This window comes from Megachile rotundata, chromosome 7, assembly GCF_050947335.1.
Source record: "Megachile rotundata isolate GNS110a chromosome 7, iyMegRotu1, whole genome shotgun sequence".
Classification (NCBI taxonomy): Eukaryota; Metazoa; Arthropoda; class Insecta; order Hymenoptera; family Megachilidae; genus Megachile; species Megachile rotundata.
The window spans coordinates 6,358,988-6,385,839 of NC_134989.1; the positions used below are offsets into that span (position 1 = coordinate 6,358,988).

General features: G+C 31.5%; 1 protein-coding gene across 4 annotated transcripts in view; it reads right to left on the reverse strand.

Annotated features, from left to right (window-relative positions):
• The window catches only part of LOC100877118 (uncharacterized), a 61,326-nt gene extending 35,371 nt beyond the window's left edge, over window positions 1-25,955 (reverse strand). For 2 of the 4 annotated variants that reach the window (XM_012283770.2, XM_076533821.1), the window contains exons 1-2: window positions 25,661-25,955; window positions 19,984-20,442 (exon numbers count right to left, since the gene is read on the reverse strand). The gene's annotated coding sequence lies outside the window, so the exon portion shown is untranslated. The remainder of the gene's footprint in view (window positions 1-19,983; window positions 20,443-25,660) is intronic. The other 2 variants (XM_076533820.1, XM_003699481.3) reach the window with 1 other exon arrangement.
• Between the last annotated feature and the right edge of the window lie 897 nt (window positions 25,956-26,852).

Below are 26,852 nucleotides of genomic sequence, written 5' to 3' on the forward strand. Positions count from 1 at the left end.
TGAAATATGGCGATTTTGAGGTTTGCAATTTTGGGGATTTGGAAATTTAGGGATTTGGTAATTTCAGCATATGACGATTTGGAGATTGGGAAAATTGGTTCTTTAGGAATTTAGGGATTTGACTATTTGGAGGATTGGAGATTTGTTAAATTAGGAATTTCAGCATTTGGATGATTGAGAATTTGGGAATTTGAAGATTTAGAGGTTTGGTAATTTAGAAATATGGCGATTTTGAGGTTTGCAATTTTGGGGATTGGGGAATTTAGAGATATGATAATTTGTTTTTATATTTAGGGATTTGAGCATTTAGAGGGTTGGAGGTTTGTAAATTTAAGAATCTGAGGATTTGGAAGATTGGGAATTTGGGAATTTGAAGACTTAGAGATTTGATAATTTTGGAAGATGCGATTTTGACGTTTGAAAATTTCAAGATTGGGAAATTTAGGGATTCGGTAATTTTAGCATATGACGATTTGGAGGTTAGGGAAATTGGTAACTTAGAGTCTCAGGGATTTGAGCATTTAGAGGTCTGGCAATCTGAAAACTTTGGTAATTTTAAAATTTTACGAGACTTCTTTGAAAATTTAGGATTTTAGAACTTTGGGATTTTGGGAATTTAAAATTTTGAAAATGTATGAATGCGGGTATTTAGATATTTGAAAATTTGTGAGTTTGTAAATTTGAGAATGTAGAAATCTAGGAATTTAATCATTTGAAGATTTGAGAACATAGAAATATGGGAAATTTGAGAATTTGGGGATTGGAGTATTCGAAAATTTAGGAAATTACGAATTTAAGGTTATAGGAGAGTGAAAATTAAAATTTTTTGAAATTTATATATTCGTGGCCCTTAGAAAACAGAAAATTTGTAATGCTTTTACAGAAAAATTTAACAATTTGGAAATCTTTAATTTTGCAAATTTAAGAATTATTTGAATTTGAAAAGTTTTCAAAATGTGAAAATCCTGAATTTTGCAGATCTAGAAGTTTCAATACATGCAAATTTAAAGGTCTGAAAATTAAAAGATTTACAAGTCTAAAAGTTTGTAAAGTCGTAAATTTGTAAATTTGTAAGTTTGTAAGTTTGTAAATTTGTAAGTTTGTTAATTTGTAAGTTTGTAAGTTTGTAAGTTTGTAAGTTTGTAAGTTTGTAAATTTGTGAAGTTGTAAATTTGTGAAGTTGTAAATTTGTGAAGTTGTAAATTTGTGAAGTTGTAAATTTTTAAAGTTGTAAATTTGTAAATTTGTAAATTTGTAAATTCGTAAATTCGTAAATTCGTAAATTCGTAAATTCGTAAATTCGTAAATTCGTAAATTCGTAAATTCGTAAATTCGTAAATTCGTAAATTCGTAAATTCGTAAATTCGTAAATTCGTAAATTCGTAAATTCGTGAATTCGTGAATTCGTAAATTCGTAAATTCGTGAATTCGTCAATTTAAGCAATTTAAAATCTTGTAAACATCTGTATCTAAAACTCGAAACAAAAAAATTCCAAATGAATCTTAAGATCATGAAAAATGATAAAAAATTGTTACAAGTTCTTACAAACGTCCTCTTAAATCAATGTCTGATTCAAATACATTTAGCGGGGAAATACCAATGTAAGCGTGTGTTTAAACAAAGATAAGAGCAACACATGATAATAATATGTCGGCAATTGATGTCGATGTATAAACATGTCAGGATAATAATCGAGAACTGTTTGGATGAAAGAGACGTTTGCGGTAACTAACCGACGAGATTAACCTAAGACGATCAAAGTGGGATATCCCGTTTTCCCTGACTTCTCTTGATTCAATGCCAAGAATTCTTCGCACACAATTACGTTACGTTGTTCTGCATTTTACGATCTGTGATTAGGTAATTGCGTGTATCAACGTGACGATGTAAGGGCAGTTATAGGTCGAGCATTATCGGGAAACGAGTGCAACGCAACGTTAACTCTCGCATTTTTCGCTATTCATATTCTTATTTTGTATTCATTTTATCACATTTCCCGATTATACGTCCATCTTTTCTTTAATTAATCTTTTTTTTTCACGAAGAGAACTTGAAGTCGTACAAATGCGAAGTGCGAGTAACATTTTTATTTATAAAATGTTACGAACGCATGCTACAAGATAAAACGTGGTTAGGAAATGTAACATGATTTTGACGCTGCATTAATTAGTCGGATTTAATTCCAATGAAAATTTATGAGAATTGTTGAATAACATTTTTTAAAGATGTATCTGAACTGGTTTATTAATTCAAGCGTTTGATTTATTCTTTCAGAAGTAAATGTACGGTGATTTTGGTGTATGGCACACTCGATTCTAGTGAGAATTTACGAGAATTATATGTCGAATATCATTTTTTAAATATGTATCTGAAATGCTTATTAATTCAAGCGATTGATTTATTCTTTCAGGAGTGAATGTACGGTGATTTTGGTGTATTAATTACTGTCACACTTCAAGTGAAAATTTATGAGAATGCTGATATTATTTTTGAATACGTATTTCTTTCATAACATTTTACATTTGAATGATTAATTCTTTCAGATCACTGAAGTTGATAAAATTATAACGGGTCTTGGGTTTATGAAAAGTTTCATACTCTGATTGGCAAATTGATATAAAATAGTAATTTCTGAATTATTGGTATACGCTGTTTAAATCGTTATATCAGATGCAGTAATAATTTCCTTAATTAAAGAGTAATTGAATTATTTTATTTTGCTGTTATCATATATTGTTTTTTTTTTTTTTTTAATGTAGCATATAAATGTGTTAAATATGTCTGACATTTTTAATCACCACATTCTGTACCAATATTATGAAACCATGCAATTTACGTAAAATATAAATAAAGTTATTTTTGTCAGTGGATATGATGATATAAAGTTACTTTATTGGTGTGTGGAGAGAAAATATATTGCAATTTTATAATAGTTTTTTCATGTCATTTCAAGTTTACTACATTATAATGCAAAAATTGCAATAGGTGATATGTGTAAATAGGATGTATATGTAAAAATTATAATATAAAATGTATGCAAAATTTACAATATTAAATGTATGTGAAAATTATAATATTAAGTACGTGTCAAAGTTAAAATATAAAGCATATGTAAAAATTATATATATATGTGTCCCTCTGTGAAAATTACATATATTTGTTTAAATGTGAAAATGTATCTTAAAATTATAATATTAAATGTATGTAAAAATTATAATATTAAGTATATGTCAAAGTTGAAATATAAAATATATGTAAAAATTACATATATGTGTCTCTATGTGAAAATATATGTGAAAATTACAAATATTTGTCTTTATGTGACAATATATATGAAAATGACATATATTTGTATGTGAAAATGTATGTGATTATTACAATGTCATCTCGTGTTTTTACAATACTTTACGAATAAAATTTTTTGTATGTTTTCGCATTGTGCTGAATGATTATTTGCATTTATTTTGACGCCATAACGAAACTTGTTAAAAATTGATGTTATGGACAATAAATAAATAAACCAGAAAATATATAAATAAATCAGTATACTAAAGCAGAAAACAAGTAAATATTCGACAAAACCAAAAAACAAGGAAAGTATACGAAACCAGAAAACAAATAAATAAATATAGAACCAAACCAAAAAACAAATAAATATACGATCAAACCTGAACAGAAACAAATAGATAAAAACAGAAAATGAATTTTGTTGAAATTTGAAAGGTATAACAAATATCATAAAATGTGCAACTACACTGATACAATGTTTATAATCTTATTGAAAAAGGAAGAAAGTGTAACGTCTGATTAACGGCATTGCAGCATTTGGTTTATTTGAAGAAAGAATAAACGTAATTATGAATGTAAGGTCGTCGTTCAGGGTTAAGGCTTAAGATAATTTATTACCGAGATCGAGTTGATATTCACTGAACGCACTATATATTTAGGTAACAGCTCACTGAAATTCTTAGTAGCAGTATTCATTTATTTTTGGAGATTCAGTTTGAACCTGTTCTATACTAATACGAGTACCAATCCATGATCTTTATGATTTTCAAAAATAATTATTTATAGTAATTTATAATTTCATTTTATAATCTTAATAATTAGTGCAATAAGAAGTAAAAGAGTAACAAAAATCAAATTGACAATATTAATAAAATTGGAAATACTAAATACAATTTGTTTGAAAGAAAATTACATAATTTTGCAAATTTGCATTATTCTGTGATGACACAATATATGTAATTTAAAAGTAAATTATCGAAAGTTACTGCTATTTAAATTAGGGAAACATTAAGTGAATACGAGTACTCATCCATGATCTCTACAATTTTGAAAAATAATTATTTATACTAATTTATAATTTCACTTTTCAACTTTCATAAGTAGTACTGTAAGAAATAACAAAGTAACAATAATAAAATTGACAATATAAAATTGAAGGTTAGGTTAACTAGCCACGAGTACCCCCCATGATCTCCATTTTAAAAACCAATACACAATTTAATTTTCATAACTAATACTAATAACAAATGAGAAAGTAATAACAATAAGATAAAAATAACAATATCAAGTGAAATTCATTTTAAAGAAAATACATAATTTTGCAAATTTGCAATATTCTGAGAAGACACAATACATGTAATTTGAAAGTAAATTGCAGAAAGAAGTATTACAGCTAGGGAAATTTAAATTACGGAAACGTTAAGTGGATACTGGTAGAAAAGATGTACGAGGTTTTCTTAAGTTCCAATATTACTTGTTTCTTTAAAAGAAAAAGCAATGAAGACAATATGGAGAGAAAGCCTGACACGACAGATCCTTTCTTTTGAATTGTCCAGTTGGCTTTTCTCATTGCATTGCGTCGGGGAAACCGCCTCGTAAAAATTCTATTTCTATCCTTTTAACTCAACATTTCTCGCGTGAGGAACTAGAATACAGCGTTTACAAAGTTGAAATAGTTCTTTCTTTATTTGAAAGTAGCAGACGCTTTGGGTTAGGATACGTTAAGGAGGAAGACGTTTGTACTCCATTTTGAGAGATTAGATAATGGTATTCGAATTATCAAACTTACAAGGTACCAAATTTTTTAATTTGTGAAATAACAAATATTCAAATTTCTAGATTAGTAAATTCTTGAAGTAATTTTCAAATTTTGTTCTGAAATTAAAAAATTCTGTGAAGTGTAATTTTCGACTTTTTAAATGGACATTTTTCAAATTTTTATATTCTTATATGTACAAATTGCTACATTTCCAATTTTCCACATTTCCAATTTCCCACATTTCCAATTTCTCACATTTCCCATTTTCCATATTTCCGATTTTCCACATTTCCCATTTTCCATATTTCCGATTTTCCACATTTCCAATTTCCCACATTTCCAATTTCCCACATTTCCAATTTCTCACATTTCCCATTTTCCATATTTCCGATTTTCCACATTTCCCATTTTCCATATTTCCGATTTTCCACATTTCCAATTTCCCACATTTTTAATTTCCCACATTTCCGATTTTCCACATTTCCAATTTCCCACATTTCTAATTTTCCACATTTCTCATTTTCAACATTTCCAATTTTTTACATTTCCAATTTCCCACATTTCTAATTTCCTACATTTCACATTTTCCACATTTCCAATTCTCCACATTTCCAATTTTCCACATTTCTAAATTTCTAAATTTCCAAACTTCCATATTTTCAAATTACCAAATTTCCGATTTTCTATGTGTCTATATTTCCAAATTTTCTAAATTTTACAAACTTCTCAAATATCCTAAATTTTCAAATTGCGTAATTCTCAATTTCCCAAATTGACATACATCTTAAATTTTTCAGATTCCCAAATCTCCCAAATTTTTTAAATTCCTTTCTCCCAAATTTCACAAGTATTTCAATTCTCCAAATTTCACAAACGTCCCAAATTTTTGAAATATCCTAAACTTCTCAAGTATCCCAAATCTCCATACTCCTTAAATACCCTAAATTCCCCAAATATCCCAAATCTTCAAATACCTTAAATACCCTAAGTTTCCTAAATATCCCAAACTTCTTAAAAACCCTAAATTTCTCACATATGCCAAATGTCCAATTACCTCAAATAGCTTAAATTTCCCAAATATTCCAAATCTCTTTAGTTTTCTAAAGGCCTTAAATTTGTCAAATAACCTAAATCTTCAAATATCGCAAATACCCTAAATTCCCCAAATATCCCAAATCTCCAAACTTCTTAAAAACCCTAAATTTCTCACATATCTCAAATATCCAATTACCTCAAATACCCTAAATTTCCCAAATATTCCAAATCTCTAAATTTCTTAAATACCCAAAATTCCCCAAATATTCCAAATGTCCAAACTCCTCAAATACCCTAATTTTCCCAAATATCCCAACCCTATAAATTCTTAATCATCCAAATATTTCCAAATCACAATTTCCCAAATGTCCAGCTCTCCAAACATTTCGAAGATACGTATCGCACACGAACCATAAATTTAACCTCATTCCTTTCACACTTCATCAACTCCATTGATACGTTCTCATCAAACATAATCTCGTTAGATCACTATGTACATAGGCACCGAGCCAAACGGCTTCTCGCACACTTGTTCGGAAGTTGTCAGAAACTTATCTAGAAATTGTCGCGCGTATGCGAGTGTACGAGCATATCTATGCGACAATGAAAAAGATCCTTCAGTGATTACTTTTTTGCGCCGTCATCGACCTCGAAGCAGCGATTCTGTTAACGACATTCACCCAAGAGTACATATTCTTACTCACGGTCGAGTGCATGCTTGCGTATAATGGCGCCTAATGCGAATATATTCTGCGACTTTATTAATGACGAACCGAGACATAACATGTGTGTGTGTATGGTATCACGTGGGACTATTACACCGTGCAGAAACCATGCGTGTGTTACGTTACCGTGTTATTTAGATAACTTCGACTCGGGTCGTACAACGTGTCAAGTATGTACTTCGAGTCGGACGTGTATCTATTCATTAGCGATATAATGCGATAGATTATGTTGTTATCCGTATACATAGAGAGATGTTCGTGTAGGTACGTACACGTGATCGCTATTGACACGCGAGCAAAAAAGTGACCAGACGAAAAATTTGACAAGGAATTGACGTCTTTTTAGCTGCATAAAATGGGTTTATTGTTTTGACGTGAAGGGTTTACTTCGGAGTTGTAACGATTGATTTTGGGAAATTTTTATTGGGTTTGACAGAATGCATTTGTTTAGTTAGTCTTTGAATATTGTTGAGGGATTTGAAGTTCATTCGACGGTGAGTCGGTTTTCTAATTTGATGACTTTAGGTTTATTGTATGTCTTCAAAAATTTTTAGATTTTTTTGAGTTCTCAAATTCTTAAATCTTCAGAGATTGAAATCCCTAAATTCTCAAATCTCCAAATCCCTAAATGCTCAAATCTCTAAATTTTCAAATCTCCAAATTTCCAAATTCTTCAAACTTCAAATTCTTAAATCCACAAATTCTCAAATACCCAGTTTCCCTAATTTCCCCTGAGTTCACAATTTCCCCAAATTCCCCAAATTTCCCAGATTCCTCAAATTACCCACATTCCCCAAATTGCCCAGATTTCTTAAATTCCAAGTTTCCAAAATTCCCAAATCCCAAAATTCCCAATTTCCAAAATTCTCAATTCTCAAAATTCCCAATTCTCCAAATTCGCAAATTCGCAAATCCCCAAATTCTCAAAATCCCTAAATTCTCAAAGTCCCCAAATTCTCAAAGTCCTTAAATTCTCAAATTCCCCAAATTCTCAAAGTCCCCAAATTCTCAAAGTCCTTAAATTCTCAAATTCCCCAAATTCTCAAAGTCCCCAAATTCTCAAAGTCCTTAAATTCTCAAAGTCCCCAAATTCTCAAATCACCAAATTCTCAAATTCCCATATTCTCAAATTCCAAAATTCCCAAATCTCCAAATTCTCAAACCCCAAATTTCCAAATTATCAACTCTTCAGATTCCAAAGTTTCGAACTCCCCAAATCTTCGAATTCTCTAATTTAAAAATCTTCATACCCTTACTTTCAATTCCTGTAAACCTTCGGAATTTAACAGTTACATTCTTGCAATTTTGTATCTTTGAAACAGTATTCAATCAACAGATAAACGTTACAAGCGGTATGCAAAGTGTTTGTGTCAATTGACGTAAAATAGTCACGACCGTTTTAAATATTACATGATCAGACAATAAAACCGCACACTTGGTTTTTTTTGTTCGATCATATCAACAACTCGCGAATGTTGCGATATCTTCACGTTGAAACGTTAATTTTTTCACGCGAGATTAACAATGACCCTCGCGTGCGTTGTTTCCTCTTCGTTTTCTATGGGCGGAATATTTCTTTCGTTTTTCGCATCACCTTCATTTTTATCGTCGTTTACAATTTTTAATACGACTTTTATCTTGTATATGTTGATGAATATGCGTGAAATATTAAATATTTACGTATCATTCTGAGTAACAGTTTCGAGAATGTACACACGTTTATATAATGTTAAACCAATTACAGGAAAGACGTTTCTTAGAATAATGCGTACATTATAACGACACTTTTTCTTGTTTCGTCAAAACAAGACTTCTATAATTGTAAAACGATTTGTCTTTAAGAATAAAATCTAATTAAGATTATTTTATCTTCACATTATTTTATTATTTATATTTTTGTTAAAGCCTTCAACTTTATTTATTTAAAGCTTCCAGTTATTTTTTCTATTTTTGGTAGCACTAAATCTATATTTAGCGTATTAGTACATTTGATAATTCATATGCTTTGAAGGAGAATCCTTATTCGATAATCAGCTTTGTTATCATAAGAATGAATTGCAGTTGTACAGTATATTGTAATTTTTATATTTTTACAATGTATTGTCATTTCACTGGATATTATATTTATAATACATCTATTTTTACTTTTGCTTAAAAGATACAAAATAAAAAATTCATGGTTATTTTCATATTTTGTGAGCATATTTTTAATAAACTTGAAGTAATAAGTTTAATAAACTTTTAGGTATAAATAAAGAATTTGTTCAAAATTAACTAAAAACACTATACTGTTAACATATATAAACTGTTAACTCTGTTAGATACGTTTTGTTACATACAAAATAATGACAATAACTTTTACTCGATAATATCATTAAACTTTGAAATATTATAAATAAATTGACGATACGTGATTAATATTTTACAGAATACAGATATAAATACCGTAGTGGAACATTAAATGGTAATAATTTTATATTTCAGAAAGTAATGATAATTACATGTATGCATCTGTTGTGGCGAAAAATTTAAATTTACCTTCTGACGTCAGGATTTGTATTTTTATTCTAATACTAAGAGTATTTGAATAAAATAGAATATTGTACTAGAAGAAATTCTAGAACATTGAATTAACTTATTATGGAATAATTTAATAACTTAAATTACTCAGAAAATAACGGTGGCTACGTGTATGCATCTGTGGCGGTAAATTTGAATTTACCTTTCGAACCCAGGGTCCGTATTTTTATTGATGCCAAGAGTATTTGAAGGAAATAAAGTATTATACTATAGGAAATATACTAGAACATCCAATGACAATAATTTACATCACTCAGAAAATAACAATAATTAAATGTATCTGTTGTGGCGGCAAATTTAAATTTACTTTCCGACGCCAGGCTTTGTATCTTTATTCTGATGCTAAGAGTATATGAACAAAATAGAGTATTATACTAATGAAAATATACTAAAACATCGAATAATAATTACTTAAATCACTCAGAAAATAGTGATAATTAAATGTATGCGTTGTGGCGGCAAATTTAAATTTATCTTTCATCAGCGCCCACATTTCCACAGCTACCAAAAGTATTTAAACGAAATAAACTTCTTAATCCTCAAACTAGAATATTCTTCGACTACCTTTTTACCTACTATACTTTCAACCACTTTCGTCGATATCTAGACACGCATATTCACAATTATTTGGATAATCCTTCGAACCGCGAATGGAATTTTAGAAAGCACCGTGTTTACGATGCGAAACTGCTTCGAACACGACACGACTGAAGAAACAGCTGATAGATGCAAATGTTTCGACGAGACAAGCATTTTCTATAGAAATACAGAGTCAAATTCTTTAGAAAGGCAGGGAAAATTGATCGGAAATTCTGCGTTATCCATTTTATCAAACATAACCTCAAGGATACATGTGTGTATACGTTTAGTTCTATTTTAAAATTCATCAACCAATGACTACACATTGTATAGCCATTATCTGCGTTGGCAGTGCATTATTAACGTTACTGCTAGTTTTTATTCGTTTAATTGATTCGCAAGAAGTAGAACGTGATTAGATTTTTCTTAAACGAGTCATACCTGAAGAGTTTCATGTCGTATATTTCATTAACGGTAATATTTCCATTAAAAATATTTTTACGCTAACAGGAAATAATAGCGGTTTCGTTCTCCTCAGAGATCCGGTCTGTGAATTCATTCACGTGGAATGTTACCGATGTCCTTCCTTCAAATATTAAATATTTCTTTCTGAAAATGCTGCGCGCGCAGAAAGAAAGGTACAACGCTGAAGACGAGTTCCGATCGGTAATTTGTATTTAACAAATTGACAATTTTAAAAATGTGTAAACCATAATGGAGCTTATTTTCATAAAAAAAAATTACTACAATTTGTAACACTTGGATTTGAAGGTGTAAATTGAAAACTGACATTAATTTCCTAAAAAATAAAAAAGAGTCGTTTAATAAAAAGAAAAGAGTTCTATAAAAAAACCATTTTGGCTTCGATAATTATTCAAGGAAGTTAATGCAAATGAAAATGTATTTATATTAAACTAAAACGGGAATTCGATAAATAGCGCTCAAACAAATTAATTAACGTGTTTTTCATGCAACAGACTTTTAGCACTCGAGAAATATTATTCCGTTTGTTGGAGGTTCATTATTTAGGTGCAATAACATGTATGCACAGCGAAATAAAATTCAGAAATGTTTCGAAACAAAATTTTTTGCACTTGAATAATTAATCATGTTATTTTGGGAGAGTTCAGCTGCACTTCGTTAAGGACTCTTTCGATAAACGAATTATTTTCAGCTCTGATTAGTACCTATTGTCAAAGATAACGCTGATAAAAACAAGACATGTGTAACGAGTTAAGCGACACGCGTACTCGGAATAGCTTTTAAATTTGTTTTCGATTTTTGAAAAATGTTCAGACGTCTACCATTGATTTTTGGGGATTTATAATTAGCCAGAACATTCAAGGGCAATTTGTATCTCAAGAAGATATTTGGTTTGAAGGTAGTACATAACCTATAAATGCAATTTATTTTGATTATGTGGCAGTTATATTTATACAAGGAGCATCATTCATTTTTTTGAATATTATAGTAAAGAATATAGAGATATTCTATAAATATTCTATATTTCATAAATTCACAAATTTTTCTAAGGTATAAAAATATTTTTATTTCCAAGATTTCAAATGTAAAAAATTTTTAAATTTCTTAAATTCTCAAATTCCCAAATTCAAAAATTCCCAAATTTCTGACATTCCAAGTAGCTAAATATAATATAACAATTTTCAAGGCTATACGTTTTCCAAATTTAAAAATTCTCAAATTCTTAAATGTTAAAATTACTAAAATTTTAAATTGTTAAATTTAATGTTTCCAAAGTCACAAATTTCACAAACTTCCAAATTTCGTGATTATTCTATAATTTATAGATTTTAGAATTTCAAAAATTCCAAATTTGAAAATTTCTAAGTTTCCCAATTTACAAACCTACAAATTACAATTTCACAAATTTACATATTTTCCTACTTCTAAAATTTCAAATTATTAATTTTTTTACTCTTCAATACCACAAATTACACACAAGTTTCTCAAATTTCTTGAATTCCTTAAAATTCCTCCAATTTCACAAATTTCACAAATTTCCAAACTTCTATACTTAAAAATTCACAAATTCTCAACAAATCTCCAAATCTTCAAAATTTCTACCATGGAGTGTAACATAACTAAAACAAGTATAAGTTAAATAACAAAACAAAAATTCAGTTATATGAACATCCATTTATAATTATAAACTGCTATATATTTTTCATTGAAAGCAAAATAAGATTGATATGAGGTTGGTGTATTAAAACTTGCATTCTATGCCCATTTCCTAACCTAAAATATTATGTACTAATTTATGATACCTGTAATTCTTAATACCACAGAATACTCGTTCTTAATTATTAAACATTAATAACAATTTTTTTCAACATTAGAAAAATTATGTCCATGTTTTAGTTAAAAGAATTGATTACAAATAGCAAACAAAATAAAAAATAAAAAGAAAAAAAAAATGTTTTAGTTATGTATCAAATTCATTGAGTTACAAAGTAACATTTTTTAGATACATTTTTATTTGAGGTCGTCAATGCTATGCGAAGGTGAACGATTTTTTTAAACTTAAACATTTAAGTGACATAATATGAAATGCGAATTTTGGACAAATTTATGCAAGTCTCGTTTTTGTGTGTTTTGACAAATGATTTTAAGGAAGCAGAACGAAAACGATATTATCAGACTGTGCGGTTTCCTGACTTCGAGCCAGACGCTCGTTATTATTGTGACATGAGGCTTGGTAGTAAGTAAGTCTGTAATCTAGAGCCGGTCAATCCTTCGTATTATTTGTGCATCTCGCCGTTAAAACACGCTATTCTACTGTTGATTTGTATCATTAATATTAATTACTTGAGATAATTGGTGTAATATATCAAACTTTCCTACTTTGAAATTTTAAGAAGATTAGATATTTAGACCATTGAATTTTTAAGATTTTATATTTCTAAATTGAGAAATACAGAAATTTAGAAGTTAGGAATTCAGGAATTTGGAAAGACAAAACTTTACAAAATTAGACATTTGCATATTTGGAAATTTAGAAATTTGAAAATTTGGAAATTTGGGAGTTTGGAAATTTGGATATTTGGATATTTGGAAATTTAGAAATTTAGAAATTTGAAAATTTGAAAATTTGAAAATTTGGAATTTTGAAAATTTGAAAATTTGAAAATTTGAAAATTTGGAATTTTGGAAATTTGGGAGTTTGGAAATATGGAAATTCGGAAATTTGGGAATTTGGGAATTTGGGAGTTTGGAAATTCGGAAATTTGGGAGTTTGGAAATTTGGAAATTTAGAAATTTAGAAATTTAGAAATTTGAAAATTTGAAAATTTGGAATTTTGAAAATTTGAAAATTTGAAAATTTGAAAATTTGGAATTTTGGAAATTTGGGAGTTTGGAAGTATGGAAATTCGGAAATTTGGGAATTTGGGAGTTTGGAAATTCGGAAATTTGGGAGTTTGGAAATTTGGAAATTTGAAAATTTGAAAATTTGGAAATTTGGAAATTTGGAAACTTGAAAATTTGAAAACTAACAAATTTGGAATTTTGAAAATTATGGAAGTTAGAAATTTAAAAATTCTTCGAAGTCAGAAATTCTTTTAGAAATTCGTAAACAGTCACATTCTCAAGCTTCCAAATTCTTTATAAACATACAATCTTTCATATTCTAGACTTCCAAATATTTTTAAAAGTTCAGATCAGAATTGTTTAGATTAAAAATTTTGTCATGTAGAAATTTTCAAATTTCCAAATTTTCAACCACAAGAAGTTTTTTTTAAATTTACATATTTTGAAAATTAGAAATTTCAAGTTAACAAATTCGTAAAATTTCAGAGTCTCAAATTTACAAATTTGCAAAATTTCAAGTTTACAAATCTACAAAATCTCAAAGTTGCAAATCTACAAATCTATAAATCTACTTTACAAATTTACAAATTTGCAATTTAAAATTTCAGAGATTTTCAAATCTTCAAAAGTCCACATTTGAAAGTATTACAGCAAGGTCAGTCACACGTGTTTTGAATACATAAAAGATAGGCGTGCAAATACTTTTAAACGATAGTGTGTGTATATATGTGCGTGTATATTGATTTACTCACGTGTCGCGAATAGTAGCCGATAATAATCTGACCACAAATGAGATTCTGTTTGAAATATCAAAATCGAATGAAATGATAAGAGGATGTTTTACTTGATTATTAATAAAGTACAGAAAAGTATGAATTTAACAAATGAATTAGCATTATATTGTGTAATTGTGTTATCAGACGCTCCATAATTTACATTATTAAAGATAAAGATAATTAATTGTATAAATTCATCTTCCTATTTGCGAATATGCATTATGCGTTAGTATACTTATTAAGAATACACGAAAGGTTAGGTATTTTGCTTTTTATTTATTTGCTAATTTTGTTTAAAGTAGCTCTTATGTTGGTGACCAACGCGACACTCATTGCGTTAATTTGATTTATAATTATTAAGTTGCAAAGTTTAGAAGCTATAGAGATTTGAATACTATTGAAAATAAAAATTCTCGAAGTTCTTAAATTTTTCAAAATTCTTAAAATCCTCCAAATTCTCCAAATGCTCAAATTTCATAAAATTATCAGATTTCCCAAAATTCTAGAAATTCTCAAACTTCTCAAAACTTTCAGATTTCTCAAAATTCTAAAAATTCTCAAATTTCCCCAAAACTCTAAAAATTCTCAAACTTCGCAAGATTCTTGAATTTCCCAAAATTTTAGAAATTCTCAAACTTCTTAAACTTCTTAAACTTCTTAAACTTCTCAAAGATCTCAAAATTCTCAGATTTCCTAAAATTCTCAAAATTCTCAAATTTTTCTAATACCCCAAATTGCTCTATCTCCAAATTTCATTCTTTTCAAACTGATAAATTCGCGCATTTTTAAATACCAAAACCTTTCTATATAACCTAGAATTGCATTTGACTGTACACACACGAACAATGAATCGTTGAGTCTCCATATGCAAATTCCGGGGTACTAATCCAGGCCAAAAGTCGTTTCCCGTGTTCTTTTTAATGGGTTAATCGTGTTACCAGATCGATAGTACACTCGAACCCCTCTATATCGTAATTTCAAAACTTAGTATGTGCCACCTACAGTTGTTCTCCATCATATAAACAGCTGGGTTCCCGCGATAACGATAACAAATCCACGTAAAAAAAATGATAACGCACTGTTCCGAAGAAGAAATTTTCCTTTCATCTCCCTTCTGTTTTTGCGGTAATGTGAACAATGTAAGCAAAATTTCCGGCGTCTTTTCTTGAGACTCGATTAAAAACAACGAGAAAGAAAACTGTCTTAAATGTACATACGAGTTAACGGGTTCTTCGTAAAATGCCATATTATCGAAACGTATCGCGCTACCGATTAAAATTATCTTTCATTTCGAAGATACAGTTACCTTGAAAAGTAAATTAACGACAAGCGTGCTCAGGTAAATGAATAGAAAGCTTGATGAATAATAATGACAAATATTTTGACAACCTATATTTATGGGTGCTTTTTGTTTATTTGATATATTGTAATATGGAATCTTACACAGTTTCAATAAATAAGTTACAGAATTTAATAGTATTAGTTTTGCTAATGGATTAATTTACAGACAAGTTAATTTTGCTTATAAATTATTATTTATGATAGTTTGTTAAAACTTTGGATATAAATAATGTGTTTGTATTAATAGTTCAACTTCTGTAATACGAATTATACAGTATTATATTAATATATTATTTTGAAATATTCATCAAATAAATAAATCATATTTCACTCTTTTACAGGAATTGTCAGATCATTTTACTACTGTAAAATTCCATATAATAGTCATCAAATATAACAATGTCTTTTAGACATTCTTCATAACCTCAATAATTGTAGCAACTTGAAAGCACACACTAAATCTAAGAAATTTTCCAAATTGAACATGTTAGAAGAAAGTTTGATCACCCGATCGAGTATCTCACTTTGCACACTGAGATTTCGTTCAATGCACATTCCAAAAAGTTGAAAAATCAAATTTCCCTTAATTATACAGATCATTACATAAATCGTAATAAATGCACAACGGATTGCTGTTTCGTCTAAATTTATTGCAAAGTCGAAAATCTAACGGTAACCGCAAAAGAATGAAAAAAGAAGTATTTACTTTTTGGATACTGATAAAATAAGTGCGTCCAACGTTTTTACTCTATACACCAAAATAACAGTTACAACTTACTGCATCGCCATATTGCAAACATTACCTTAAGAACCAAGAAACGCAGAAATGTAGTCAATGTATTAACAATGACACCTTTGGTATCACGTATCCCTAATCAACTATTTCACCTTTCATATATGTACATTTCCCTACATTCTTATTACATCTTTTCACGTAATATTATAAGTGTTTACAAATCATCGTTCGAAATGTCGGAACTGTTGAGAATCGTAATAGTGCCGTAGTCACGCTCCACAGTGTGTACACAAATGTTAATCCTGTATACTTTTAGCAGTTTTAGTATTAACATCGCGTTCGTGACTGGATCTTATGGTCATCCTAAGACTTCTAAAATAATCCAAACGAACCTATCGGGGTTCTTTGACCTCTCCTTTAGAACCGGTTCCCGACCATCCTAAATTAGAGAACTCGTTACTATATCACTGTATCGCGAACGCTACCTTTGAAATGCAAGAATATAGTCAGTATATTCATAATTTCTTCGCAACTGTATATCCTTTTTGATCAACTGTGCCACCTGCATTGTTCGGTAACGCGTTTCTTCATCGAAATTCCTATTCGCCTTAGAAAATCTTGCACTCATCTAAATCGAGAGTCGGAGAAAGTCGAGCGAACGGATTGCAGGTGCATGTAACGTTGCGCGTACGATTTTTCGACGCATCCTATACGCTGCACACCGGAAAATATGATCATGCCACGCTAATCCAAGCAAGTATTCGCGAATATTTTTCGAGAAACGAAAGCGTGGAACGAAGCCTAATCCTTTCACTGCTATCGGCGATTCGTTTGTCTCGCGCTGTAGTCGTTTATGGGCGTCCAAGTAATTTCACTGATCATAAGGCATATCCGTCGCTTTAGAGTTCTTGACAGACACCGTTTAACCCCCGTGTCACTACTCGACTAACTGGTTACCCATTTTCATAGCTGTGTGCAACAATTGATCATGTTCACGTCGAAATGACTAGGTATTTGAAAAGCATTTTGGATTTTTACTCTTCGGATTCTCTCATGTAGTTTCGCTTCTAGCGTTCGGTAAATGGCACTTTACTTTTAAATTGATTTTGCGAACTTTTGAATTTTTAAATGAAGACATTTTTCAACTTAATTTTTGATAGATATTTAGATATTCTGGAATTTGAAAGTCTGGATATTTAGTCTGGAATTTAGAAGTCTGGATATCAAAATTCACAAACTTAGATATTTAGAAATTTGTAAAGCTATAAACTTACAAGCTCAAACTTTGAAATTATGAATCTCCAAATTAAAGTTTTCAAAATGACAAATTCTCAAGCTCAGATTTTCAAAATAACGAATTCTCAAGCTTAAGTTCTTAAAATTTAAACGTTTGCAACTGTAACTTAAAACATTTTTCTTGGCCATAAATCGTCGCACAGTTAATCAAAGAACGTCACAGTAAAACAATACGTTACAACATACGTTACACGAATGACAACGTAACGTTTTGGGGGTGAAATCACTCGCAGCGAAAGTTGACTTGAAAAAGAATTGACAGGAAGATAGCTGGCAACGTTGTCGGGCCAGGACCACAAAATGGTGAATGAATGATCGAATGGCTGTCGATAGCGAACGATAACCTCTGTATGAACGATAAACAACGAAGTTTATCGCGGTTCTTGTAATCCGCAGTATTGATACAGTAAAGCTACTTTTGTATTTCATTGCAACACTGTGGTAAATGAGGTAAAGTGAAAATTGAAATAATACCTTTGACGGTGGTGGGATCGAAAGTGAAACCGATCGGCTCGGGGAGTGAACCGTTATGTTATAGTTGCAGGAATCGAAGAACGTTTCACGATATTATTCATCATGTTTAGTTTTATGATTTCATTCGTCATTTGTGTTTAGCTTAGTTTCATGATTTTATTCATTTTAGCTTACTTTCGCAATTTTATTCGTCATTTTCAGCTTAGTTTCACGATTTTATTCGTCATTTGTGTTCAGTCAAGGACCCAATTTTTGATTATTCTAAACGACCTTCATCCACAAATAAAAAATGTAATTCAACAGGTTTTTTTTTTACACGCAAAAATACTTTATTATTAGTCTGATGTTTAAAAAATGCAATAGTAACATTAATTAAATTGCAATTTAACTTTCAGAGTGAAAATGTGAACTTTTAATCATATAAATGACCTTCGTAGATCGTTCTACAAGTTTTTTTCTGATCACATCAGCATTTTGATGATATAAATTTAAATGTGTGAAATGCAAATTAGTTCATTAAAATAAAATACATATTAGATCATTGAAATAATATGCATAAAGTTCGTCGAATTTATCTGGTAACTTTATTTGTTTGAGGCATTAAATGAATAATTAAATATACGTTTGAAATAAAATTTAGGTTTATTCTATACTTATTTAATTAGTTTTATATTTTGGTTTTAAGGAGTTTTTTAACGTGTACTATAGGCCACATCATCAAAGTGATGCGCTTTTTATATTTAATAGTACTATTTGAGGTTATGTATCATGAACTGTATTAAAGGAATAATATATATTTAGAATTGTATGATAAAACAAAGTTTCTATACTGTTTTATCATACAGTCAAAAGTTATGGAATGTCTATAATTATCATTTAATTTATTTAATAATTGACCACTCATAATTAATCTAAATATTTCAATTTGAAAATATAACATTTTTGTCTTTTTAGACTATATTATAACAAATTTCTTTGGTACTTTTCATTAAAATAATCTGCTAATACATAAAAGACAGTTCAACCTCGTGCATCACGTTTTACGAGTGAACCATTAATTAGTATGAAGTTCTATCAATCTTTATGAATCACAGACAGCTCAAAAGTAAGAAAATCATGATAATTGCAGAGCCCAAAGCTGGTGCAATGACCATAACCGGTACGTCTACCCTAATCGTAATGGAGTAGCAATTGACTAAACCGGTCAAATAATTGGTTCACAAGTTTCTTATTTCAAATTACGGAATTTGATAAAACGGTTTTCTTGAAATCCGTGCTGGTTTTTATCGAAAAAAAGAACTAACGCGTGCAATCGTATTCCGAGTCCATTTATTTCTCTCCCTTATTTTTCACTTTAAATCATTTATGCATTATATATTGCTACTTCAAATCTGAACAATAATTTTCATTGAAATGTCATTTTTTATAACTCATTCAAGGTACAAATATTTTCGATGAAAGAAAATTTTGATCGAGGTGCAGAATTAATGGATGTATTTAATTGTGTTTCGTCGCTTACCTATTTGTTCTTTTACTTTATTTTTAGCTTAAAATTGCACTTTACTTTAACTTTACTTTAAATTTAATTTAACTTAACGTTAAAAGCAATTTCAGCTGCAGTTACCAAACAAATAAGTTTACTATAACTAAATTTGTATGCAAGGTACAAATATTTTCCACAAAAAGCGACAAAGCGTATTCAAGTAATCCTTCCATTTTTAATTCTGAATTATGCATTACACATTCAGTATTAAAAACAGTTCTCATTGTAATTAAATAACAAATAAATAACTGTTGTCTTTTCCTAAAAAAATCGTATTTCGATCAGGAATTGGGTCCTTGACGCTAATCGAAGGAAAACCTGACGCATGCTCGTGCCTCGTGTCTCTTCCCTCTCTTTCGCCATGTTTTTCTGTTCGCCTCGAGAACGTGCTGTCTCGATGCAAAAATGCGCATTGCTATGCAAACGTAGGTGAATGCACGCGTGCACGGTATTTCTGCTCGATCAGAAACGCGTGGGCATTAAAGGTGAAACGGAACGAACGCAAAACAGGTGCTATATTTACCTTGGAAGTTGGCGGTCCTGGGTGAGGTACGCGCGATTATCTTCGACGCGTGTCCATGGAAGATGGTTACCAAATAAAATCACTGACAAATTCCGTGGCAATAAAATCGTTCAGGACTACGATAAATATCCTTTCCTTTTCCGCTTCTCAGTTACCCGAACTCACACTTTTCAATTGGCACTGTTTATTATTTACTTTTTTCTATCCTTCAGTTTTCTTCGTTAATTCCTTCCTGGTTCTACCTTTTGACGGTTCAACACACGACACTTTTCCTTTTCCAGGTTCAATTTTTGCACAAGCTTCAACCGGTTCACTTAAATCCTATCGAACGAGCGCTGTCCTACGTCCATTACTTTCAGCTACCAGCTCGGTTGATCCATGTCGCTGATCGTGTTCCATTCGGGCGTTCCCTCGGGCATCCGATAAAATTACCTTCGATCGTCAGCAGGAAGCCGCTATCTGAGCAACACGTGGAAATTATTCGTGGTTGATCGAGAGAAAGTCGCGAGGAAAATGCAACTTTTATGCTTTATTTTGCGCGAACAAAACGACAGAGACGGAGAAAATTGGACCCGCCGTTTGATCGACGGGAGACCTGTTGCGCATCACAGTTGTATTTCGTTTCTGTTTGAAACTTTTCAACTGCTAGATCCTGGATATTTTTATGCAAACGAGCAGATTTTTCGAAAATGTTTCAGTATCGAATTATTTAAACCTATCAGTTTTAACCTAGATTGTTTAAGTGTCAGACAACTTGTTGTAGTGTAGACGAATGTTTGAATGTTTGGATTGCATACGGTGATCATTGGTGGAATCAAAATTAAAATATTCGATCGTGGAGAAAATATGAGCCAGATTCGTCGCATTCGAGTTATGTGCGTCACATGTGGGAAATACAAAGCAAGGTCACTGTGGTTAGTAAAAATTTGTATCGACGAAAATAGAGCAATAAAAGTACATGCTGTGTCACCTTGTAATTTTTTACTTACATTCACAATGAAAAGTAGATCTTATAAATTCATTTCGAATGTCAGTTGTCAAAGCACTGTACTTATTGTATTTTTCAGTTATATGTGAAGGCAACGGGTACAAAAAATGAGCTTGAAACCCCATTAAAAAGTTACCTGGGTAAAAAATCAGTTTTTACATCCATATAATTTAAATTTGTTTCTTATTTTTAAGGTTAACTTTCATTTGAATAGACCTATGTGTACGAATTGCATGTTGGATTTGACAGCAGTGAACTATTTATGAATTATTATTATTAATGAAGTATTTTGTATAGTTTTTGAAGCCCTTAACGAACGTTATCGATGACGATGCATACGCGAAACAATGTTTATGAATGAAAACGTCGTTTGTACACGAATGACAATCAGGAGGCACGTTCACGCGTTGTCATCGTTGATTCGTATTCATGAATGGAAGAGGAATCTCGTGGAAACGACGAACGGATCGTGCCTCGTACGAATAGCGGGATTTTTCCCCTCTTTTCCCTCCACCGTTATTGCTTTCTTTCGCTTGTTTTTCCACTTCGTCGTTGAATCCAAGGAATTATTGTATAACTCAATACCGTTCCGGTATTTTTAGTTATGGTGTTGCGTAATCGTTTCAAATACACCGCCACTCCGTAACGGCGAAACGCGATTTAAAACATTTCGAGCGAACGTTGGGAACGGCGAATCCGATTTGAGATTGTATCGAGTGACATTCTGATACGAAAAATCTGCTTCGACCACAAACTTCTTTAACATAACCCGTTAAGCTACTATGATAATCATAAACATTTTAGAACCTAACCTCTTCGCCACCATGTTCGCAAAATAATTTTTGAAACATATATGTGTTTGCTATAATCACGACTTTTTATTGCTTATATTACAGTGTTATTGTTTGTTGCAATTTAGATTTTATAAACGTTATGATGTATACAGCGTGTTGCAGTAAAATATATTGTCAAATAAGTTTACGAATAAAATAAACAGAGCTATGTTGCCTATTTTAAAATTACAAATGTTCAAGATAGTCATCCACAGTTATTGACTATTTTTGCGATCACAGTTATGCTTGATTAATATTAAAAATTAGCATGTGAGAACGCCTTTGTATGTCTGTATGCTTATTTTTAAAAATTTGCTTTCTGGACAAGAGTGAACTAAAAAACATAATACGTAATATATGCAAGAGCCGTTCTTTCTATACCGATAACTTGAAAGCTGTAAATTTTGAGTTATGTTATCACACAGTAAATGAGCAATACGTGTGCGGTCGTAAAGACCTTCTGCAATTCATAAATCTCTCTTTCTAGCGATTTTATCTAAATTTAAAATCAACTGTTGTTATTTCCCTAAATTTGAACCAAGTATTTGGAAGGTCTTGCTGCAAAAAGATGGCAATTTTTATTTAACGAATGTTATAAACTAATCTTAATGTCATGTACCGTTTTATTCTCTTTGAAAAAAAAAAATTAACTATTTTTTGGTATGTTTCATGTTTATCTTTGTAGTCTATTTTTGTTTAGTGCAAGTTTTCAAAAATATCTTTATCTTTCGAAAGTTCGTAATGATACTTAATTGGATTTTTATTTTAAAATAGAAAATATATCTCTGTCATTTCTTTGAAGATAAGAATATAACTTTATATTTATATAATGACTATTAAATAATCCGTGACATAACATTTTTATCCACGCTAAATAATTTTGTATGTTCTTTATTACCGTAGTAATTATATTCGAGTGATAAAACTATAATTATTGTTTCGTATTACAGAAATATGTAGAAATAGAACACTTAGTAAAATTTGACTCTTATATTTCAATTTTTATTGTAACTCTCTCTAAGTTGATACATATTTATTAATATTACTGATCTATGGAACAATTTCTATGAACTGTATGTAATATACCTTTAAGCAACAAAGCAGTAAAAATTATTAAATAATCTTATGTGTCTCATAACAAAAATATCGCTTACTAAAAATGATCTGACAACTGATAGATCTCTCTGCAAATATTTCCTAAATAAATTAGCTACACTTCACACTCTGAACATTTTTGTAATTTTTTTATTCACACTAGTTGATTAATGTCTAATTTTGTTTATGTGACGTTGAGAGTTGTATCAAAAAGTTTCACTCAAAATTATGTGAGTGACCAAATTATGAGAGCCCTAACATTAAAAGTACATTTTTTATGTTTGACAAATAATATTATGTATATTGTTATCAGAATATTTGCATTTTGCTGATGTTAATATTTCATAAAAATGATTGATTCCTGAATTGAAATCAATGAATTCAACTTAATACTCATTTAAAAATTTATTGTTTTAACATAAAATCGTCAATGGAAACAAATTGCTCTAATAATTTGATAATTTACTGTCTTTTATATTCGATTAATACAAAAATTAGTATCAAAAGTGGGTGATCAATTATTAGAGACATATCATGAAAAATATATCTTATGTTCGTCAGAGATAATGTTACCTTCAATATTTCGAAACATATATTTGTAACTTGTACACATCAAAATTTTATAAAAAGATAACAGGTCCATGTCACAAGACTAATTACGAAATTAACCCTTTATTTTACGATTTTTTTAATTCTCAAAAAAATAGATGTGCTTTTCAATTCTCGAAAATAATACCAATAAGAAAATTGTAATAAACAAATATTTTTATAAGAGAAAATAATGTAATAATGCAAATTTACATTTAAAACAATTTTCCAGAATTTTTAAAAAGTTGTAATTACGGAAGATAAATGTCCTCAATAATTTTTTTAATCATGAAATTTAATATTTATTGTTGTTTAATATAAATTTACAATTTCATAGAATATTATTTCATTTCTCAGAATGCAACGAAGATTACAATCGTACATTTAAACTTCAATTCGACTGAAATAATTCACTTTTGTTTTACACGTATAAACGTAATTAAAACAAGACAAGTAAAAACGAAATACAGTATGATTAAACAATTTAAATAGCATTGAATGAACTATTACAATTATTTTTACATATTTGTTAAACAATATTCCATTCATCACTGCGGACTGTTTAAATAATCAAAGCTTAAACGAAATTTTAAATCGAATTTTATTATAAAGAAATAGCAGCAGTCAAATTCAGCAATCAATCCAGCAGAGTCAAATGTGAGCCCGAATTAAAAATATTAAATTTACGCTTAAAACCCTAACCCTAATCCATAACTCTTCAGTGTATCTTAGGACTTCTACGATTTTAACTTTCAGTTAATTTTTCTTCCTAATTAGTTTAATGTACAAATGGTAATTATTGTGGCTTTAACAATTTAATTACCCACTGCTCAAAAATGCCCAAATACTCATGTAAACTATACATACAAATCACCATTACATTTTTGTATAATTTTATCAACCTTCTCTTTTTTGAAACTACCGAATCAAACGAACCAGTTCACATCATTCTCAGTTACAAAATTTGTGAAGGTGATTTTATCGAAATCTGTATCAGTTTTTATCAAGACAGAGTTAATCGCGTTCAACGTCTATACACGTCAATCAAAAACTTTATTTCGATCGCATCGAATCGTTAATTTCTTATCGAATTTCTTTCCTCCTTTTGTTCGACCTTCTTGAAATTTGTTATAATTGATTTCAATTACGCATCGCGAAGGAAATTTGAATAAAAATTCCGCAGTTAACCGATTACTGTATACATTGATTTGTTTTATTTCTCGGTTTTCAATTTCAAGGCATCATGCGCTGGTAAGTATTAATACAAAAATGTGAATTATTACCACATTGCATCCACATTCCTTTCCCGAATTCAGATCGAAACGGCGCACTGTGCAGGCACGAAAAGAAGGTTCGCGGAAGCGACAAACCAGATCGTACGATGAGAAAGATTTTCTCTTCTCACCGTTGCACTTGTTAACTTGCCCCGAAACTCGCGGCCATCGTCCGTTCCCATGAACGCGAACTCGCGACGGCGAAGTTTCTACCTACGTTCCATCCTCGTTTAAAAACCTGAAGCCGGACCAAGAACGTTTCTCCAGTCACGTGCCCGGAATTCCCTGCGAGTTAGACGTTCAAAGACGAGCAAACGCCACGCTCGATATTCGGGAATTCCTGTTTCCTGCGGACGCGCAACAAGTGAGTCAGCGAAGTCCGCGTCGCGGAAAAATAAAAAATCCAGCAGACGATGGGAACGCAGGGAACATCGACGGGGGACAATCTGCCATTTACCATTTTCCATTTCCATCGAGATCGTCTCAAAGTCCTCGGCGAGCGTTACGAGGTCACATCCGCGTACGAGTGACCGTATCTACTCGTCGGCGTGCATTCTTACGGGCAACGAAGCGTCGCTTTCCTTGCGGCGGAAACAAATTGTTTACCGTGTTTCTCGCGATTCGATTTGCTCGGAGGCGAAGATAAACGAAAGAGGAATGTATCCGGAGATAGGGGGTGAAGAAAGTTACGGGCCGATACGACTCATCGGAAAGTGTTACGACGGTCGTGGAAGGAACGCGGATCATAAACGTCTACCATGACGACTTCTAAACCGAAAAGCGTCCGATTAATTGTGCACGATGAACCCACGAATGCCAACAACGATGACGTACGCATTCCCCGGCGCTGTCGTTTCGTCCGCGCTATCATTGCGTCTGCTTTCCACCAGTGCGTGTACCGTTAATTGTGCTCGATTCGATTTCGAATCGCGGTTGCACGAGATTTCGTGAAAACTGGTAGCCACGGGAGAGGAACCGAGGCCGAGACAGCAAGCGGATCCTGCGGGGACGATGTCGCAGAGGATGACGTACGGAGGTGGACGGACACACTTCACTCTCGGACACGATCGCGTGCTGACGGCGACGTCGCGTTTAATACCGGCTCGACAAATCGGGATCGGTCGTTGGAGTTTCGCCTGGCACAAAGTAGTCTCGGCTAACCGAGCGCCCGATCCGGACTGACTATAACTGTAAACGATCACTTGTCGCTGCCAAGCTTTCCCCCACGTCGCGACGCGTCGCCGCCGCGAAACGGATCGCTCCCCACCATTTTGTGTCGATGTAGCGTCGATGTAGCGTCGATGTGGTGCAGCCTTGCTGGCTCCCGCAACAAAACCAGTTCTACCGATGCGCTCCGCCATTTCCACTTTCGTCGGCTTCGCTTCAGAAGCGTTTCCACCTGCTGCCGGCACCGACACCGTCGCGACGCTGCCGCAGCCAAATCCGAAGAGAAAGAACGCGTTCTTTCTACCTTGAACCGGCTGGCCGAAATTCAAACGAGAATGCCGGTTGCCTCCGGTTCCAACGCACGGTTTAACCTCACGACTCGGCCTGCATACAGTCGCCAATATATTTCACTTACTTTAGGAAAATATGGTTATCGAGAGCGAAAAAGCCATTTACTTCTTTACTTCAAGTCTTTACTTCATTTTTAGCGATTTCTGGAAGTTTGGACACTTGGGGATGGGTTGGAATCATGGACTATGAAGTGTATGGGTGTGGGTCTATGAATTTGGTAGTTTGGGAGCTTGAGGACTTAGGTGTTTGATGATGTTGACATTTGGGTGATGGATATTTTGAGAAATTTGGGGACGTTAGGAAATGGACACTTAGGATTTTGAATACTTTGTAATTTGGGGATCCGATACTCACATACAAATACACACAAAAAAAGCTTCTTGTCAGAGCCATATGATGTGCAAAATTTGTCCAGCAACCTCTCCGAGGTGCATATCGGGTAATGCTAATGCCGGCGGTATATGCTATAAACGCAAGGGTTTCTTTAAAGTTCTGTATCTTTACGAAAAAAAATGGTAGCGGTTTTTCACATACTGGAAATTAAAGATAAAGGTTTGGATTTTATGCTCCTGT